The 22,865-nt window shown below is 36.2% G+C and overlaps 1 long non-coding RNA gene across 2 annotated transcripts; it reads right to left on the bottom strand.

The window, feature by feature from the left end:
- Positions 1–5,730: 5,730 nt before the first annotated feature.
- LOC145090236 (uncharacterized) lies at positions 5,731–7,650 on the bottom strand. 2 transcript variants are annotated; one of them, XR_013701454.1, is made up of 4 exons: positions 7,037–7,650; positions 6,788–6,933; positions 6,337–6,706; positions 5,731–6,225 (listed from the first exon to the last, which is right to left on the bottom strand). It is a non-coding gene; the product is annotated as an uncharacterized LOC145090236 (long non-coding RNA). The 2 variants fall into 2 exon arrangements; XR_013701453.1 differs by having other exon boundaries at positions 7,347–7,648.
- Positions 7,651–22,865: the final 15,215 nt, after the last annotated feature.

The raw sequence follows: 22,865 nt of genomic DNA, 5'->3' as shown, positions 1-22,865 counted from the left end.
TCATCCAACTCGCCGAGTTTACGCCCATCTTCATCCGACTCGACGAGCTGTTCATCCCACTCGTCGAGTTCCTCCCCATCTTCAAGCTACTCGCCGAGTCTATTCGGTTCCACATACATGCAGAGGACTTTCGAGTCATGCAGGGACTCCAAACCGTAGATCTACCCTTCCCAAGCCTACTCCTCACGTAAAGTTGCAAACTTTACGTGTGGAGAGCGAGATCTAAGCAAAACACACCGTAAACTAGGGTTTAAGACCAAAAGGCTCCATGCTCCACTCAATGGCTGATACTTTACGGGATTGAAAACCAAAACAAGCATGGATCTGAGGTAGCAACCTCAGATCCGGACCTCAAGCTCGAGATTGATCTTACACATGGCTTAAAAGCCCCAAAACTCATAACCAAGGTAGATCTGGATGAAGGAAGTGACTTATTACCTTTAAGTGCTCTGAAATGTCCTTCAACTTCAGATTTGCTGCAGTTCCTTGAAGCCTCAAAGATTCCTTCCCTCCTTCTTCCTTCAAATCACCCACAAAATGGCAAAGAGCTTGAATAAGCAACAATGGCGGCTAAAGGTTCGTATCCTGGGTTGGAGAGGTTGTAAAGGAGCCCTAGGAAGAAGAATGAGGTGATTAAATAGGCTCCAAGCCTCGGATTTAGGGTTTTCCTCGCACAGACCAGACTCGCCGAGTCATCTTGGCCGACTCGCCGAGTCGGTCACTTACTCCTTGACTCAGATCCCGCTCGGAGTCGCCGAGTCCCTCCTTGGACTCGCCGAGTCGACCCCTAAACTTAGGGTTTTCTTTCCTTTCTTGGCCTTCAAAACTTTGGGTGTTACAACTCTCCCCCACTTAAATTAAACTTCGTCCTCGAAGTTTGCCATAGCCGACCGCCTGCGATCCGCCTCCAATACCTACCAATTATCCCAACACTAGCCGCCTACCTGCGCTGGTCTTTCACCTGGTCATTCTGACTAACATAAACCTCACGGGTAAACCTCGGGTCAAACCTGACCCTGAACAACTTAGAAACAGAGCATACTCAATCGACAATCCTTCTGGTACTCACCGAGTACTGCACTGAACCCATAGGGGTTCTCCACTTCCTTCCTTGTGCGATTTCCTTGCCTCCCCAAGGAAATGCTCCATAACCAACTATTCCCTCTGCCACTGCGAAGACCCTATCTTCACCGATTCTATTACTCCCGCTACTTCCAGTACGGGTCATTATCGCCAGTATCCACTGGGCATTTCTTTCTACTACAGTTTGGTGTCGAGCACCACACGATCAGCTAACTGAATTCCACCATACGTTGCATACTCACACTGCCACTGACTGGCAATTATGCTATTCCTCGTCTGACTTCCTGATGAATTGAGACCACCCTGGTCCCTACCAACCTATCAATGACTGGATTACCGGCTCCCACCGGTAGCTAGTCCCAACACCACCACTAGTCGCCCCCAGCGACCTCCAAAGAACTTCGATCACCTATAACTGCTCAATCTACTCTGCCAATCAGGCACTACAAACCTGGGATTCTCGATCCCCTAACTTGACACTAAGGTCCCTGCCAGGTCCCACCTGTGCTGCTACAACTCACGGGCCTCGCCCACGGGTCCCACCCGCCTCTATCCTTCTATTCCCACTAGTCTAATCACTCTCGCTCGGGCCTCGCCCACGGGTCTCACCCGACCATACTACTGAGCAACCCTACTCCCAGGTCTCATCTACACTGCTAATCTCGTACGGGCCTCGCCCACGGGTCTCACCCAACTATATCCTGGAGCGGCCTCTCCCAAGGTCTCACCTCTATAGGGCTATGCAGGCAACTCCATATCATTCTCGTCCACTACCCATTCCTGATCCCTATCTGATCACTAGGAGATAAGGGCCTCGCCCCAACTCCGCTAACAAAACTACTATGGAATGCTACGGCTTACCCGTAGTCTTACATCACCACCCAATGTTGATTGCTAGAACGAAGGCACCCATGTGCCATTAGCTCTCAAGATCCTCATTCCGACTCCCTCGAGCCCTACGGGCGATCCACAACCTGAATTCTCAACCATATCTAACCATTACCATCACACGCACTAGCTGATGGGGAGTTTCTCAAACTCCCAACCCTGAAATCCTCAACCCATCAAACGCTGAACTACTTCTCTTCCTTCTCCGAGGTCACGTACTCATTCTGGGTCTGCATGCTCCTCTCCGGGCATACCCGGAGGATTCTCCCCCACTTCTACCCTGCTTACCCCTTGCTGTTCAAAACTTAAAAAGGAACCCAATCCTTGCCACCATCCCATAATCAATCTGCTGAGGATCCCAAGCTTACCATAGCCAGGGATCTAACCAATCCATCTCAATCACTTATCCACTCCGAACTAGCGAGACGTACCAAATCCCTCCCAAGCATGCTACAGTTACTGCATCCTTCGAAACCTTCTTCAATAGAGCACATCCCCCTAACTAACATACAAATATCCGAGGTATGCAGATGGCATATAACTCGATCACAATCAACCACTCAAAATAAAATACTTATACCGATAACGATGCAGAACCATAACAATATAATCATGCACAAATAAAAGAACTGAGAATGGAAATTGCATACCTGCAACGTCCGGCGTTGCTCGCGTCTCCAAGGTCGTCATCTGAAAAGCCCTGCTCCCTACCGCAGGTGCCTCTACCCGGCCCTGACGGCCATCCGTGATCCTCAAAGTTGCAGGAGCAGGTGCCATCACCCATCCTGCTGAAAACAAACTGGGGCACTGGGCCTTCTTGTGGCCCTGCTGGTTGAAATGAAAACATATCAAGTCTGATCCCTGTGCGGTGGTAACAGTACAATCCCTGCCGAAATGACCAGTCTGACCGCACTTGAAGCAGCCAGACTCACCACTGCTACCACTCCTACACACGCCCCCATGCGCCCTGCCACACTTTCCGCACCGACTGCGGTCCTGATGTTCCCTCGATCTTGAATCCGATCCCTTGGGCCTTTTGCCCGAACCCACAACTACCTGAACCTCATCCGGCTTCCTCTTCCGGATTTGCTCCAAATTAATCTCCCTTTCTCTAGCCCGAGAAATCATATCTTCCAGCGTCTTACAGCTGGATCTGCTCACGAACTCCCTGATGTCATCCCTCAACATCTCATGATATCGGGCCTTCTTCATCTCCTCATCCGCGACATACTGCGGTACAAGAAGAGCCCTCTCCCTGAACTTGGCGGTGATCTCCGCCACAGTCTCAGTAGTCTGCGTCAAATCCTGAAACTCTCGTGCCAGTTGCTGCACCTCAATCAACGGTGAAAACTCCGCCCTGAACCTGGCTGAGAAATCGCTCCAAGTCATCGCGTCCAACGCAACACCGTTACCCAAAGCATGACCAACCTCTTCCCACCAATCCCTCTCTTTATCCTTCAGAAGACAGGAAGCGAGTCTAACCTTGTCCTCCTTGGACTCGCCGAGTCGACCCCTAAACTTAGGGTTTTCTTTCCTTTCTTGGCCTTCAAAACTTTGGGTGTTACAAAGAGTTCTTAAAGTGATCAGTTGTGATAAGCTTGTGAATCTATTTCCGGACAATCCCATGTCTATGTTGCATCATCTTGAAGAGCTTGAAGTCGAGAATTGTGGTTCCATTGAATCGTTATTCAACATTGACTTGGATTGTGCTGGTGCAATTGGGCAAGAAGACAACAGCAGCAGCTTAAGAAACATCGAAGTGGAGAATTTAGGGAAGCTAAGAGAGGTGTGGAGGATAAAAGGTGGAGATAACTCTCGTCCCCTTGTTCATGGATTTCAAGCTATTGAAAGCATAAGGGTTAGAAAATGTAAGAGGTTTAGAAATGTATTCACACCTACCACCACAAATTTTGATCTGGGGCACTTTTGGAGATTTCAATAGATGACTGCGGAGAAAATAGGGGAAATGACGAATCGGAAGAGAGTAGCCATGAGCAAGAGCAGGTAAGGATTTCAATTTTACTTTCTTATTTAATTAATGATTAAGCTACTGCTTTTTGAATAAAAACGGGACAAACCATTTCTTGACTTAATGTAGCAATACAAGTCATGTATAAGAGTGACCAACTCTTTTTTATTTATAAAATGACTACAAAATATGTTTTTTCATTAGAGATCATGTATAAATGTGACTAATTTTTCATCACCTAACTTTAGTTGATAAATCTTTATAAATGTCACTAATTACTTTTCAGTAAAAATAACAAATTTAATAAATTATCAACAAAAGGTATCAACTAAAAAAATCCCACAACCCGAAATAATTTAAAATAAAAGGATTTGACATTTAATACGAACAATTTTTTTCTAAACATGATTTGGACCAAATATCACCAGTAACTCAAGTTTGGAATCGATTCAGCTTAAAACTTGACCAGCATAATTAGATAGATGAGAGTTGAAGCTAAAGTGCCTATATAAATTCCTTTCATCTTTTTTCTTGATCTTGATAGCAAGTGGAATGATTTTCTTCTTCAAAATTGATAAAAATCTACATTATAGAGAGACTAGCTTGAAAAAAAAATGGTCTAGGTGGGTCTTGGGTCTGGTAGATGAAGATGGAAGGGAGAGTAGATTTCAAAGACACAAACGCATCTTCATTTTATTTATTTATTATTATTATTATTGTTGATATTTTGCTCATATTTGTTACAGATATGTGAGGTCTACGAATTTTTTTAAATATATAAAAAATAAATACATAAATGAGAAAATTAAATTAAAAATAAATTAATAAGGGCACAATAATCTTTTTAGGTAAGACAAGGACCAAACGCGCAACAAAAATAAACAGTAGGGACCATCCGATTTAAAAAAATAATTAGGGACCAGAAACATAAATTCCCCCAACCATAGGGACCATTCGTGTAATTTATTCTTACTTTTCGTTTTGTTCATATTTGGGTAACTATTTTTTTTTACACATCTAGGTAACGAATTTGTTGAAAGTATTCACATCTAGGATGTGACCTACTACAACCGATCATAATGGTCATATGTAAACACTTCCAACAAGTTTGTTACCTAGGTGTGTACAAAAAAACGATAGTTATCACGATGTGAACATACTGAAAAATTAATTACCTTAGCAAGTTATTTTCCCATTTAGGTTGTATGGAAATAGTTCCGTGAGACCGTGACTTGGATGGTAGATAAATTTAGTAAACTTAACCCTTCAATTAACCTACTAGAAAACTAAGTAGTTACCTACAGCAGAATTGGTAGTAAATCCGTAAGAACAAGGCGTTACCTACAGATTTCCTACAAAAAACAGATTGTAGGAAAAACCCTCGTGGGTAATTTTTTCCTACAAATTAGCTACAAACCTTCCTACCCATTTCCTACGAAATATTCTGTTACAAATTTAACTACGGAATACCTACAGATTACGTACGAGTTATTTAGCTACGAAACTCCTACAAAATACATACGGAATATTTTCCTACGGAATACCTACGAAATGATTTTCCTACAGAATAGCTACGAAATTGAATAGCTACGGAACGGAATAATAGCTATGGAAGTAAATAGCTACGGATTTTCTATAGGTAATCTGTAGCTAATTACATTTTTTTTTTAAATAATATTTTTTTAAATAAAATAACAATGAATTTTTTCAAAATGAAACAAAAATTCATTACATTAAACTACAAAATGTAAAATACATTACTAAGTGCCTAACACATTACAAACACAACATTTTCCAAAAATAAATATTAGAATAAACATCATCTATACAACAAAATAAAAAATTTGGTCAAACTAAAAAATATGTTCCTATTTACAACACCAGAAAGCTTCATGAAGGGCAACCAACTGGTAACTATTACACAAGTCAGCTACTACAGTTTTTTGGCCTCCTGATAACTGCTTCATGGACTGTGTCACCTTGTCCGGTAAAAGAAACCTGAACTTCTTAAACATAAGATGATTTTGATAAGTAGATTGTATAACATTATAATATATATATATATATATATATATATATATATATATATATATATATATATATATTACAAAACTTAATAAATATAACATTATAACATGAAACTATGATTAAAAAATCCCTTTGATCTGAGAAGTTCATTGATATGAGGTTGGGGACTTGAAGGAGGCCATGTTGCAAGAAACCCTTTAAGCCTTTTACAGAACTCACTGCATAAATCTGTTGTGGTGCTTGAGAGATCAATAGAGCTGAAAAAATGAAAAAATAAATTCAATTTCAGACATATGCAAAACCAATCTATGTTCTTGCTACATACACATACACACATAAAACTAATAATTGAGGGATGAAGAACTAACTTGTAATCCAATCCAATCTGTATGTTTGCTAAATACATAAACAGCCAAATACCACTATCTGCTCCATTCATTTTTACTCCAACCACCAAACACCACCATTGCCCACCTTCCTGTTTGCATATGTTCTGTACCATCACATGCTCAGCTACTAGCAACATAAACAACCGAGAACCGGAACAAAACCACCTACATCTTCAATCCATCGTTCTTGATAACTTCACAGATGATCAAGGGACCAAAATTTTGGTCAAGAAATTACCCGAATCCAAAAAATTCGATTAAGTGAACATAACCATGTGGATTCATGCATACAAGGATGATATTTGTTGGGATCTTGCTTGGTAAAATAAGTATCCTTATTCTCTGTTCACTATTGCATAGAGTTTAAAAAAAAAAAAGGAGATCAAATTCAGTATAACAATAGTATTAACTAAAAAAAATCAAAATTTACCTCAAAAAATTGTGGAATGTGGAAGTGCAAAGAAGAAACCAACGCAAGCAGCAACCTGGTACTATAAATCAAAAGTCCTTATTTTTTACCAGGGGTTTGACCTGGAAAAAAGAACGAGTTCTAGAAAGTGGTTTTACACCTAAAATCTGATAATTAGAGAAGAAACAGAGTATTAGAACTAAAATCAAAAACCTGAGAACAAGAAATTAGATGAAAAATCAGAAAAATAGATAAAAAAAAAAACTATACTTCGTAATGTGTATTACTTTTTTCGGCAATACAGGGAGCGGGGGTGGGGTAAAGGGCAGAGTTGCAGACATATTATATTCAGGCATTTCGTCGAGCACTAGTTGTGCATCTCTAAACTGGCAAAGTATTATATAAATATTGAAAAACATTCTTGACGGGGCAAACCTATGATCGATTGTATAGGGATAGAAATGGATTAACTGAAATCGAATCTGATTATGATTCGTGCAGAAGAGTGATTTGAGCATGATTAGGGAAAGTAGAAAGAGGACAACTTCCATTCAGTCATAGATAAAGCTTCATTTTGTACCTAAATCGATGATGACTGGGTAGAACACGACGAGAAGCAATGGACGTAGGCAGCGGTGGCGAGTTGCTGTGGCTGAACGACGACGATTTGGAGGCTATAGTCAGTATTAATAGCGACGTCGGCCATGGAGATTAGGGACTTAGGTCACGGGTGGGAATTTTCGATAGGATAGGAGGGAAACCAAGTACAACGGGGTTTTGTAATTTTTGGGGAAAACATGTTCCCGCTGGAAAGAAAAGACGAGCTGTTTTTAAAATTTTGGAGATGATTCTCTCAAACATAATCATTTTCCCATTTGTTATTTAAGTTCACGTTTTTCTTTTTCAAATTCTTAGATTGAATTTTTGTTTCATGTTTAATTATAATTAAAATTAAATATAACATATTACTATTTATTAAAAAACTTGTAGACATTTTTATGCCACTAATAGTTATGAAAAAATGTCATAAAATGATTAATGCCACAAATTTAGGTTATTAGTGTCATAAGATATAAAGTGCCACAATATCTTTTAAAATTTAGTGGGATAAAACAAAAGTGTCACCAAAAGTAGGCTATAGTGGCACAAAAACAAAATGCCACTAAAACTTTATGCCACTAAATGTAATTGTATTTGTAGTGTGGTGTACCGGATTCGAACACGAGTATCTTATGTAATTTTAATGTACGTAAATATACATATACAAAAATAAATTCATCACAAGTTGGTGAAAAAGCATAGTGATTACATTGTTAAACTATGAAACGAATACTTGATCATGGAGGTGCACACGATTTTATGAATAATATTAAAAGTTATAAGTTGGTGAAAGTATAGATAATCATGTATAGTAGAGGTGTAAAAAAACGAAGCTAAAAAAAAACATGTTTGATGCCCGAAAATAAGAAAATAAGAAAAATCCGTAGATAATCCGTAGTTAGTTAGCTACGGATTAGCTACGGAATTCTAACGGAAAGCATATTCCGTAGCTAATCCGTAGGTAATTAGCTACGGAATATGCTTTTCGTTAGAATTCCGTAGCTAGTTCGTAGCTAATTAGTTACGGATTAGCTACGGATATTTTTTATTTTCGATTTTTCGGGTACCAAACGTCGTTTTTTCCGCTTTGTTTTTTCACACCTCTATTATACAAGATTATCAATATTTTTACCAACTTATAGCTATTAATATCATTCATAAAGTCGTGTACACATACGGGATCCATGACTCGTTTAATGGTTTAACATGCTTATGATCTACATTCACATATAAATACGCACAAACACGTATACATACACACATACATGTACACATATACCACAACTCTTTCATGTATGTAAATATACATATACAAAAATAAATTCATCACAAGTTAGTGAAAAATATAGTAATTACATTGTTAAAATTGTGAAACGAATACTTGATCCCGAAGGTGCACACGACTTTATGAATGATATTAATATCTATAAGTTTGTGAAAGTATAGATAATCATGTATAGTAGAGGTGTAAAAAAACGAAGCGAAAAAAACGACGTTTGGTGCCCGAAAATTAGAAAATAAAAAAATTTTGTAGCTAATCCGTAGCTAATTAGCTACGGAGTAGCTACGGATTTTTCTTATTTTTTGATTTTTTGGGCATTAAACATCGTTTTTTTCCCACCTGTATTATACATGATTATCTTTATTTTCAACAACTTATAGTTATTAATAGTGTTCAGAAATTCGTTTGCACCTTCGAGATCCTTTACTCATTTAATGGTTTAATATTGTATCCGTAGGTATTCCGTAGCCATTCTGTAGCTAATTAGCTACGGAATAGCTACGGGTTAACATCCGTAACTATTCCGTAGCTAATTAGGTATTTACTTTTTTTCTTGGATTTAACAAAATCATCTACTAATTGTTTGTTGATTTTGTACGAGCGGGATGAAAAAAACACCTTAAAAAAATCACATTTTATAATATCTGATTGGTTGTATGGTTATTTGCAGGTTCAATAGGATGATTTTTTGTCACAAAAAAAAACGACATTTGATCCTTGAAAAAAAAAAGTAGGTAATCTGTAGGTAAATACCTACGGATTGCCTATAGATAAAGGTAATATGTAGGTAATCCGTAGGTATTTACCTACGGTATTTTTTTATTTTTCAATTTTCAAAGGTCAAATATTTTTTTTTTCGTTTCGTTTTATTTTCACAACTTAATTATACTTTGATTGTTTTGTTTTAACCAATCTAGACATAACATAAACTTACAAACAAGCGTATGCATCATTAGAAACCATTACTATATATAGAATAAACAAAAAGCTATCTATATTTGTCCTTAAGCCACAATTAACATCATTAAACAAATACATGATATATTAAACATAATACATACATATAGTGTATATGTAAATGTGTGTATTTATTTCTATTTATGTTTAGAAAATAACTTTGATTTAAAAAAAAAAAAAAAAAAAAAAAAAAAAAAAAAAAAACTTCTAAATGATTAATGGTTTCTAATGGTGCATACATTTGTATGTAAGTTTATGTTATGTGTAACTCAGTCAAAACAAAGCAATCAAAGTATAATTAAGTTGTGAAAAAAATAAAACGAAAAAAACGACATTTGATCCTTGAAAAATAGAAAAATAAAAAAAGACCGTAGATAATCTGTAGGTAAATTCCTACAAATTGCCTATAGATAAAGGTAATCTGTAGGTATTTTACCTACAGATTACCTACGATACTTTTTTATTTTTCAATTTTCAAATGTCAAATATCGTTTTTTTCGTTTCTTTTTTTTTCATGACTTAATTATACTATGATTGTTTTGTTTTAACCAATTTATATATAACATAAACTTACAAACAAACGTATGCATCATTAGAAACCATTACTATATATAGAATAAACAAAAAGCTATCTATATTTGTCCTTAAGCCACAATTAACATCATTAAACAAATACATGATATATTAAACATAATACATACATATGATGTGTATTTATTTCTATTTATGTTTAGAAAATAACATTGATTTAAAAAAAAAAAAAAAAAAAAAAAAAAAAAAAACCTTCTAAATGATTAATGGTTTCTAATGGTGCATACGTTTCTATGTAAGTTTATGTTATGTATAACTCAGTCAAAAAAAAGCAATCAAAGTATAATTAAGTTGTGAAAAAAATAAAACAAAAAAAACGACATTTGATCCTTGAAAAATAGAAAAATAAAAAAAGACCGTAGGTAATCTGTAGGTAAATACCTACGGATTGCCTACAGATAAAGGTAATCCGTAGGTATTTTACCTACAGATTACCTACGGTATTTTTTTATTTTTCAATTTTCAAAGGTCAAATATCGTTTTTTTTCGTTTCGTTTTTTTCACAACTTAATTATACATTGATTGTTTTGTTTTAACCATTTTATACATAACATAAACTTACAAACAAACGTATGTATCATTAGAAACCATTACTATATATAGAATAAACAAAAAACTATCTGTATTTATCTTTAAGCCACAATTAACATTACTAAACAAATACATGACATATTAAACATAATACATACATATGGTGTGTATGTAAATGTGTGTATTTATTTCTATTTATGTTTAGATATTAACTTTGATTAAAAAAAAAACCTTCTAACTGATTAATGGTTTCTAATGGTGCATACGTTTGTATGTAAGTTTATGTTATGTATAACTCAGTCAAAACAAAGCAATCAAAGTATAATTAAGTTGTGAAAAAAATAAAACGAAAAAAACGACATTTGATCCTTGAAAAATAGAAAAATAAAAAAAGAGCGTAGGTAATCTGTAGGTAAATACCTACGGATTACCTATGGGATTTTTTTTTATTTTTCAATTTTCAAAGGTCAAATATCGTTTTTTTCGTTTCGTTTTTTTTCAAAACATCGTTATACTTTGATTGCTTTGTTTTCACAAAGTTATACATCATATAAACGTATGTAAAAAAATGTGAATCATTAGAATTTATGTTTGTTCTTGAGTCACAATTAACCTCATTAAACAAATATGTGATATATTGAACATAATACGTACATATCGTTTGTATGTAAATGTGTGTATTTATTTGCATTTTTGTATAGAAAATAACTTTTATTTATATTATATAAAAAAAGAATAATAAATTTGTAAATGAGTAGTGGGTTCTAACGATCCATACCCGTATATGTAAGTTTATATTATGTATAAGTTGGTGAAAACAAAACAATCAAAGTATAATGATGTTGTGAAAAAAAATGTAACGATAAAAATGACATTAAACCCTTGAAAAATAGAAAAAAAAAAAAAAAAAAAAAACTGTAGGTAATCCTTAGGTAAATACCTACGGATAAAGGCTATCCGTAGGTAACCTGTAGGTATCTACCTACGGATTACCTACATTTTTTTTTTTTTTCTGTTTTTGAATGTATAATTTGTTTTTTTTTTTCGTTTGTTCATTTGTTTGTGTGTTAAACACATTCGTTATGAATATTATATGTTATCATTATGTTTATAATTATTATTATTATTATTATTACTAGTATTTTGATTTTTAATTTTTTTTTAAATATTCAAAGCAAAAGGATCAAAAAAAAATTTAAGACTTGATTATTGAATAATAATAATAATAATAATAATAATAATAATAATAATAATAATAATAATTTAAAGTCGTTGGTATTTCATAGTTATTCTGTAGCTATTTTCTTATGTGGGTATTATGTAGCTATTCTATAGCTAATTACCTACGTAATACCTACAAGCATACTTCCGTCGTTATTCTGTAGTTATTATTTAGGTAATTACCAACGAAATACCTATAAATGTGTTTCTATTGTTATTCCGTAGCTATTTTGTAACTATTCCGTTACTAATTTAGGGCATCCCATTCTGTAGGAATTCCATTGGTATTATGTAGGTAATTACCTACGGAAATTTTCCGTAGTTATTTTTCTGTGGCAAAACCCTTTGTTTTCTAGTAGTTACCTTTTTCTTACTAACTCAATTTCAAGCTAAATTCGGACTCTTGTTTGAAAATAAGTTGCATCTTTATTTTTGTATTATCTTGTTGCATAGGATCCTTAGCATCTTTTAATAATTTATTTGAAGGTGAAAGATCCAACTATTTTTAATCTGTTGGCATTTTCCATCATTTGCAACTGTTTCTTGAAAAAAAAAACCTAGAATCAAAATAACAATTTTCAAATCCAAAATTATAAGAGAGAATTGTTAATGGACATGGAATCATATATCATTAACACAATTCAGTACACAGGTTGCTAATTACATTTCTTGCTTTGCAGGCTGATATTCTGTTAGAGGAAGAGACATTACAAGAAGCCACTGGTAGTATTTCTAATGTTGTATTCCCACCCTGTCTCATGCACTCTTTTCATAACCTCCATAGGCTTAGATTGTGGAGTTACGAAGGAGTGGAGGTAGTGTTTGAGATAGAGAGTCCAACAAGTAGAGAATTGGTAACAACTCACCATAACCAACATTCTATATTTCCCAACCTCGATGAATTGGATCTATGTTATATGGACAACATGAGTCATGTGTGGAAGTGCAGCAACTGGAATAAATTCTTCACTCTTCCAAAAGTATATATATTATATACACTACTTTATATTTGTTAGTTTATTATTAATTCTAAAGTAACTATCGACTTGTTTGCATATATTCGTACATAGCTTATGAATTAAGATATACAAAAGTATATATATACATATATATTACTTTATACTTATTATACTTAATAGTTGAATTTGCATACAATTTTTGATGAATTGTCGTGTATATATGAAAGTAATTTATATCATATGTAGTTTATATTATATTTTTAAAATAAAAGCTTTAAATGTTTATCGGTATTTTATATTGATATTTTGTTGATTGTTAATAAATTTGGTTGTATGGTAGATATCAACATGAAAAAACAACGAACTATTGATGGGTTTTTAAAAAGAAAACACTCAAGTTCTGCTCAAGATTCCGAAAACCCGCCGGAGATTGTTTTGGATGAAGATGCCCCCACACCCGATGTTCATAATATTGATAATCGTTTCAAAAAATCTCATCTTGAAATTAATGAAATTGATCTTAATACATTAGAAAGAGATCCTGGTTTGCGTAAGCAAATTTTTGATTATCCGGTTAATCAACGAGATACTATTAGGCGAGCATATATTAATCTTGGTCCCTTTCAACAAACACTTGCTGTATATCCAAAATCGGGACCAGAAACCCATAAAGTTTTGGTGATTTCGGCCAAAGGTCTAGTATATTGGGCATACTAGGGCGGACCTTAGTACGCTAAGCGTACACCGCATACGCAAGACGTACAGGAAGAAACCTCAAACCCTATTTTTTAGGGTTTGGTCCATATATAAGCATCATTATCACGTCATTTCCCATTCCCTTATCAGCCTCAATCTGAGAAAACGTCCCTCTAGAAAACCCTAAGTGAGAAGAGTGCATTTTGAGCTCATTTGGGTGCTTTGGTGGTGTTCTTGAAGAAGAATAAGTTGGTACAAGGACTTAGGAGAAGCTTGGATATGGGATTCTCTACTTGCTAGCAACCTCCAGGAAGTAAAAAGCTCCTTGCTTGATCATCTTATCTTGTAGATCTAGCCATTTCTTCATTTAGGACATTTTTGGTCCCAAATATGGTGATTTTTGAGCATGCCATGCTTTTTATCGAATAAGTCGTCCTTTCAGACCTAATGAGGAGTCTTGAGTCATAAAAATGTGGTCTTGATGCTTACTTTTTTTCCCATGCATGCTCTAGAATATATTAAGGTATTAAGAAGTTGGGATTTTGTGTATTAAGCACTTATTAAGCATGCAAAGTCATAAAGCTGGAAACTTTATGACTCTTAGTGGTATTTTAGCCTTGGATTTGCATTTAGACGTATTCAGTCGAAGTAATAAATTCTTAATAGATTAAGAGGGAAGACTGCTATGTACGTTGGGTGTACCATATAGTACACTACGTGTATGTAGATTTGGCCCCAATGTCTTATACCGCTAGTACGCCCCGTGTACATTCGGAGTATGCCCCGCGTACATCCTTGAGTTGACTTGTTGATTTTGACCAGTTTTGACCAAGGGTATTTTGGGACAAATATTATTAATTTAATTAGAAATGTATTGATATTTAGGAGTCGGGTTGAGTCGGTTATCGAAGTAGGGATTTATTCAAACTACATTCACACTGTGAGGTAAGTCTTTCTCAACTATACCCGTGGGTCAAAGGCACCAATGCCGACCCACTAGATTATTTATCCTATTTAGGATAGTGTTATGCTAGTGTGTGGCTGATTAGCAGATCTGTATGATTATCTGTGTTTAGTTGGTTCTGTGTTTATGTTTATTTGTTACATATGTCAACATATTAGGTTGGGTTGAGGTTGTACTATGTAACGCTTGTAGATCCGGGCTAGTCAATTTAGAGATAATAGGGGTCGAAAACAACTTTTTGAGAAAGATTATTTAGAATAAATAATCTTAACCAAATTGTAGAATATGTCTCAAGGGTTCCGTACATATAAAGAACGCCGAAATCCGAGTTATAACGAAGAAGTTATGGTTCGTCGCAGTTTTATGGCAAAACCGACACGACACCGGGAGACGTAAATAGTGAATTTAAGATGGAGGACATTTTAGCCATAGAAATCTAAACAAAAGTTGTAGTATACATTAAACGAGAACATATAAAAAACATGCCCAAATCTGACTTCGTATGAGACAGTTATGAGTTTTCTAAGATTTGGCTTAGCAGTGCATAACCCAAAACTTGAATTTTAGATCGAGCAGTTTTTGGCCTACATAACCTAAATGAGAATTGAAAATCTCATTAATAAGAACTCAACGGTAAAAAAACAGAAGAAAACAGAGTTTGTATATAAAAGTTATGAATTTTACGCGGACATTTAACAGTATAATCTCCTCGTAGTGTTAAATTTAAGATCGATCGAAAATTAGCCGAGGGGGTCAAAATGAAAGTTGTGGATCTTATTTTTACCTACGCTTGGATATAAATAACATCAAAAACGGAGCTCGTATGTGAAAGTTACGGATTTTAGAAGTCGGAAGCGTGTTGTGCGAAATGGGTGACGTGGCACAATCTTAGCCATTGCTTTCTCCCCAAGTCTTTCCACCAGATGGTGACATGTAGCACCAAATTCATCCATATTTCACCCTATAAATAGAACCTCTCCCACCCTCATTTTCTTCACACCCTTCTCATTCTTTGTTCTCTTTACTCTCTCTCTCTCTCTAGAACCTCTCTATAGCCCCAAAACCCCCCGAAAAGCCTAGGGAACCTCCCTAGCACGAGGCGGAAGCCCTGTAGTGCTCGACGGCTCCGAGAAGAATATATTTTCGGCTCGGGAACGCTACTCCAAGCAAAGCCAAGTTTTCAATAAAACCCGCTGTAAGTGAGCTACGCCTACGCTATTTTTAATATAACTTTTATTTAATTATAGTAACGTTATTAGGAACTTATAATAATTTTTTGGGCTATTATTATGGGTTATATAAGTATTGTTTAACGCTTATATAATAGTAATAATAGTTAGACTATTAATTAGTCTCGACGAATAATAGACTAAACTCTAGTGGTAATAATACTAGGTTTCGTCGAAGGAAATTATTTTTAAGAAGTGAAGCGTTGTCTAAGTTCAGAATCACCACCTTTTCAAGTGAGTGCATGGTCCCTTTCATCATACACATAAATATGAAGTATTTTATATAAATTACATGTTATGTGTGCATATTATCTGTATACTTGCTATTTATGTTGGATAAATGATTTTATACAAGTTTTATATGATTTAAACTGTATATGTATTTATATCTACATAATATGTTGGGTAAAACATGGGTAGATGAAATATGAGTTGGATGATGAGTTGAGAAATGATATAGACCATGAGGTAAGGGTGAGAGGTGGACGATGTGAGAAGCCTTGTTCCCAAATGTTGGCCCTGTCATCTAGCAGAGTATGGATGACAGCCACAGACTATTCTATATAGTCTAGTGGAACACTAGCAGGCTCGCAACCTGTAGGTGTTTTGAACGATGTGTTCACCGGTGTACTCTAAAAATGTTGGATTAGTGTCTAAGTTTGTAACTATATTTGGTATGTACTTGACCCGGTTGTGCATGGTCCTTTTGGGTTGCATTCACCGAAGCAACTTGACAAGGTAATTTGAGGAAAGAGAGAGGATATTATGGTTTATTAATATATTATAAGATTAATATATTAAAAGATAAATCATGTTTATTTAATTAGTATTGGTCATAATTTAATTAGGAATTAATTTGGTGACTAAAAGAGATTATTTAAATAAAGGGGTATAAAGTGTCTAATGTATGATAGTTGAGTTTTGGGCTAAGGAAACCTAATGGGCTAAGGGCGAATGAAATTATGATGAAGTATCATCATATTTTCATCCAAGGGCCTTATTCCAGAAGGTTCCTTGGGTTGCTTGGTGGCTAAGTTATCCATTAGGGTTTAGACTGAAACCCTAGCAGCTAGGACTATAAATATGACCCCAAGGCTTCAATTTTTGGCCACTTGCTTCCAAGGAAAACCCTAGGGCCAAAAATTAGCATCCTCCCTCCTCTCTCAAAGTTGCCTTCTTCCTTGAGGTGTTTGTGATCCATTAGAGGAGTTATAATTGTGACTCTAAGCTCAAGAAAAGAAGAGAAGAGGATCTAAGCCGATTTTTGAAGAGGTAAACTTTTAGATTTAATGTATTAAGTTAATTTTTGAATTATGTATGCTAGATTAGGGTTTGCAAGTCTTGGATTCAATGCATGTACAATAGAGAAACCTAGATACAAGCATTAGGGTTTGTATGAACACATAGGATTGTTCTTATGCATAAAACCCATCAATGGTATCCGAGCCTTGATTGGTTTCTATTGTATGCAATGCTTTAACTGTTTGATTGCTGAAAAATCGTTTTTTCTACTAACTGTTTGATGAACTCGACGAGTTCCATTGTGGACTCGACGAGTTTAGCTGTCAGACAGAGGATATTTCGGGATTTTGTTGTTGTTTTGTCATGGGATTAATGCCTAAATCGTTTTTTGAAGATAAAATCCGAATTTTATTGTAATTGAATGATTATCCCTGCCAAAACAATAGATAATTTCAAATCTTTTGAATAATAGTTTGTTTATATGATAAATATGGATTATTTATATTATTTGGTAATTATCTTGTAACTAAAATTAGATTAAGTCAAATATAGATAATTATGAAATTAATTGTTTAATTTAAATTATTTGTTATTTGATCCCTTTCGTTTTGAAAAGTTCAAAACTTGTCCTGAAATTTTGAAATTTAAATTTTATGATTAAACGTTTAATTTTGAGTAATTTAAATTTCAAACCTTAGAGTTTTACAAGTTTAAAATTCAACCCTATACTATTATATTATTACAAGACATATACATATATATATATATATATATATGTGTATGTATGTATGTATGTATATATATATATATATATATGTATGTATAAGAATAAATCTAGTCTTATCGTTAGTAGGCCTCATTCACGAAACCGATTTATAAGGTGGGTATAAGGTTGTTGCCTATAAAATGGCGCTGAATGGGTGTACACTCACACCCACCGCTTGCTTTATTGGTGGTGGTTCGTTAGCTGAACGGATAGGATAGGGAACTTAATACCTAATTATTAGTATGATGAATATTTCAAAGTAACTAACATGGTTTTACAAATTCCCAATCTTAGTTACTTTAGGGAAAAATATGAAAATGATGCTATCCCATGGAATTACACTTTGTACCCTTGTCAAACGTTAGTGGAGCATGCATGGTTAACCGGCACACTAATTTGGGATTGACATTGGTGGAAAGGGGTGGCTCGATGTTTGTCATAGATCAATGGAATGTGCGTGGTTAACCGACACATTGATTCGGTGATAGAGACATTGAGTGCACCATGTTGATTCTCATGGTAATTCACAACTTGTTTGCGATCTTTAACATCCCAGTCGCAAATTTGAAGTGCATATCGAGATTTAAACATGTTATTGAAAAGTTCAATGAATCTCAAAGATGTAGGATTTTTCAAATACATTTAAAACTTAAATCTCTTTTTCGTTTTTCATGGTGAGAATTAGTGAATCGTCATTCACTTACCTTCAAATTATTTACTTTTTAGAGTACGACATCCCTTTATAAGTTGTAAATAATGTTGTTGGGTCCTAGTCCTAATTTCTCATTTGGGTGTTTAATTAGGAAACTCATTTCTAATCAAACTTTGTTCCTTTCTTTTTCAGATGTCTGTTAACAACAACAACAACAACGCTTCTGGGTCATTCTTGCTGATGAACCTATGACAAAAGGTGACATTTGATGGGTCAAATTTCAATGAGTGGATGAGGTACATTCGCATGATCACTGGAAGCGATGACAAAGAATATGTCCTCGATGAAAAGCTTGAAAAGATCATCCCAGATGTTGCTACTCCTGAAGAGTTGGCCGCCTTTGAGGCCCACGAGCGTGATGCTATGAAAGTTCATTGCATCATGTTGGCCACCATGAACCTCAAACTCCAAAAGTCCTATGAGGACATGTATCCGTATGAAATGCATCAAGATTTTTTGGACAGGTACCACTAAAGCACGAGGCAAGAGTGCTATGAGATCATTATTAACATGATCACCGCTAAGATGAGGAGTGGAGAATCCCTAACCTCATTTACAAAAAATGCAGATATGTGTTGATCATCTTCTCAAACTTAATGTAACGCCCCGATTCTCAAGTATTGTTTAAATAAGATTTATTGGGTTAAGCTCTACTCGACGAGTTGGTTGACCTACTCTTCGAGTAGCAGCGGGGCGGGATCGCGTGTTTAGTGACCTACTCGATGAGTCCATATTGGGACTCGACGAGTAGGATCTGGCAGATGAAATCCTAAATCCCGAGGTTTGCACCTCTATTTAAAGGAGCCTCAACCTCCTTTGGCCTCTTTGCAGTCTTTGTGTAACACCCTGTTTATTTATTAGATAAATAAATAAATTAATGAACAAATGGTAGCCCTAAAATAAATAATTACATATCAAAGGATGGTCTCGAGGAGCTAATTGTCTCAATTTAGAAGTCGGGGGTTAAAAGTGTAAGTTTCGAATGGGTTCTGTAAAGAATTATGAGGGAAGGGATTACTTGGTAATTATTGGGACTTCATTTGAAAAGAATTCATAGAGGAGGGGCTGTTTTAGTAAAAACCAGACCTGAGTTGTAAAGGATTTAATGCTAAGGGTTTAAATGGTAAATGTTGGCCTTTATTTGAAAGAAATGTCAAGGGGAGGGGCCCTTTGTGGCATTATGGAAATAAGTTTGTGGGGGGATCGGGGTATATAACCCGTCACCCCCGTCCATACCCTAACCCTAAGGAAGCTATCTACAGCCGCCACCTCTGCCACCCTTATACCTCCCTCACCGGCGTCGCCATCTCCGGACCTTCCTACCACCGTTCATCAACCTCCAGCTCACGCCTTTCATTCGTGTTCCGATCCGGTGAGTCTAGCCTCCTGCTGTCGCTGCCTTGCCATCCAAACGCCACAGCGACCACCAAAGCCAACCACGATCGATCGCTTCCTTCACTTCCAGCCCCACCATTTTCCTCGTTCGTTTTCCGATCAGACCAGGTAGCCAAGCCGCTACTCCTCCATCGAATGCAACGCTGCTGCTAGAGACGTCGTGGGCAGCCGGCGAGTTGCCGAATCAGAGATGGAATTGGGTCATTATGCGTAGGTCGTAAGCCGTTGGAGACACTCGTGCTTCTTAGTGATTTCGATGTGGATTAGCATGCGTATGGGCTCTCTGTCGAGTGAAGTTGTGAAGAACCACCATGGCAGCCGGCCATGGTGGTTGCTGCCGTCACTGCCCACCGCAGGTGGAAGATTTGGGTCCGTTTTCTCGAGCAAAGGAATGTATTTCTGTTAGTGGGTGTCTTGTGTGATATGCTTGCTCGAAAAATTGAGAAAAGGCCACTGCTACCATCTACCACCACCGACCACCACAAGGGTGGCTATGTGTGTGTTTAATTAGTGTGTGTGTGTGGGTTTAACTGGAATTTGATGTTGTATGTTGTATTTGTTAAAGAAATAATAAAAAGAAAACTGATAACCACCACCGTGAGGTGGTAGATGCCGCCTCCTGCCACCACCGGCCGCTGTGTCGGGTGGCGGTGTGCTTAGTTGTGTTGGGATTGCTAGTTCGGGGATGTTTGGTCAAGGGACTAAAACCCTAATGGGCCTTGAAACCCTAATGGGCCCAATGAGGCTTAATGGACATAAAAGCCCAAACATGTGTCTAATGGGCTTAATGGACCCTAATGGATCCAAGGACTTAGCTAATGGGCCTGTTGGGCTAAGATGGGTTGGAAACCCTAATGCCATGAAACCCTAATTTGGGATTTATCGGGATCACATCGGGATTAATTAATGAACTTAGAATATTAATTAATAATCATTTGCAATCAACCTAAGTCAACATTGGACTTAATGGATTAAATCCTTAAGGGGTTAAGTAGGAGCACTTAACCCTAATCGTCATTTTATGTGAAACCCTAATTTCACTTGGGTTTATTATTGGGCCTTTCAATTGGGCCTGATGATTGGGTTATTAAATGGGCCATCCAAGATCAATCAAATGGACTAGAATAATTAATGGGCTTTGGGGTAAGGCCCATGTAAGGGTTTTGGGCCCAACTTGGAAAATCGGGCCATATGTTGGGCCTTGATTCCTAGTTGGACTTTGGGCCTATGGTTTGGGCCTTGGGCTTTAATAAGCCAAGCTTGGGGTAATGTAGTAATTATCCAAGTATATATTATGGTTATGTGTTGGGATTCAATTATTAATTGGGTGTTATTGTGGTATTGACAGTTCGGGAACCTGTCATCTAGCAGTTGGGGTTGAGTCTACGGGACTACAATAGTGTGGGATTGTGTCTAAGGGACTTCAGCAGTGTGAGGTGAGTTATCTTCCAGTAGGAGTGGGTCTAAGGCCACAATGCCGGCCCACCAATAGGGGTAGTTAGTGGATAATTGTCTTTGTGATAATTATCTTGGTATGTTTATGTGATATGCTCATGAGATGTGCTTATGTGATATGCTTATGAGATATTCTTATGTGATATGCTCATGAGATATGCTTATGTGATATGCTTATGAGATATGCTTATGTGATATGCCTATGTGATATGATATGTGCATTAGTGGTAGTAGCAGGGAATAGTTTTCCCCTGACTCGGTTGTTAGGACCGAAGGTGATGGGTTATGAGCATTCTAACACTCCTAAGTGTACATGCAACCCTAAATACCTTGGATCTATGTTTTCTCTATTATACATGCAAATATGAATATCCAAGGTATTATCCTAATCTAGCATACAAAACTATCAATATAACAAGATAGAATACATACCTCTTTGATGTAGAATGTATTCATGAAGCTTGAGTGCCTAGTGCCCTAAGTGTGACACCTCAAATGGTTCACAATCATCAAAACACTTAGAATAACTTAGAGAGAATTCTACACTTCATGAAATCAGCTAGCCCTTTCTTACTCTCACTAGTGGCCGATTTTCCTCAAGAATAAGATGCTTATATAGTTATACAATTAGGGTAAACCCTAATTGTCATGTCTTTCCATTTCCTTGGATCCATGGGTTCAAATACACCATGGAGCATCCATGGAGCATCATATGGGTTTTGGCCCAACTAGATAATCCATGGAGCATTAGCCCACTATACAAGTATGGATGATTTACACAATCAACCCATATATTTAATTAGTCTTCTTTTGATCACTCAAATAATCCTAGATTAATTCTTGATCAATACTAATTAAATAATCTCATTATTCTTATTATTAATATACTAGAACTTATAATATATTAATAACCATAAGTGTTTTATTTCTCTCATTTAGTCTATCCAAGTGCATGATGGTATGCAACCCATATGGACCATGCAGGGTCGGGTCAAGTCTTACCAATTATAGTTATGGACTTAGACATTAATCCAACAGAAGGGTAGGTCCGTACCCCAGATATGGCTAAGTATGATTATATCCTGTCATTGTATGATAGTGGTAGGGGTGAAATATTCCCCAGTTACCGGTTGAAAGATACCGATGGTGGATACCGGTTGAAAGATACTGATGACAGTTACCGGTTGAAAGATACCGATGGCAGTTATCGGTTGAAAGATACCGAAGGGGTATACAGAACCCATGCAACGCTTATCTATCTGTTTATGATATGTTAGTATGTGATCAGTATGTTTATGATATATTATTATGTGATAGTGGTAGGGGTGAAATAGTCCTCAGATACCGGTTGAAAGATACTGATGGTATTATGTGGTTTATGGTGTGATTGGGGAACTCACTAAGATTCGTGCTTACGGTTTACAGTTGTAGTTTCAGGTGCTTTTTTTTAAAGGAAAGGAGCTGGCTTGATCGCAGCGCATCACACTATGATTTCCGCA

Source organism: Lactuca serriola, chromosome 2 (genome assembly GCF_051521515.1).
Source record: "Lactuca serriola cultivar US96UC23 chromosome 2, Lser_US96UC23_V15, whole genome shotgun sequence".
Lineage (NCBI taxonomy): Eukaryota > Viridiplantae > Streptophyta > Magnoliopsida > Asterales > Asteraceae > Lactuca > Lactuca serriola.
This window is presented reverse-complemented; position numbering and strand designations above follow the sequence as displayed.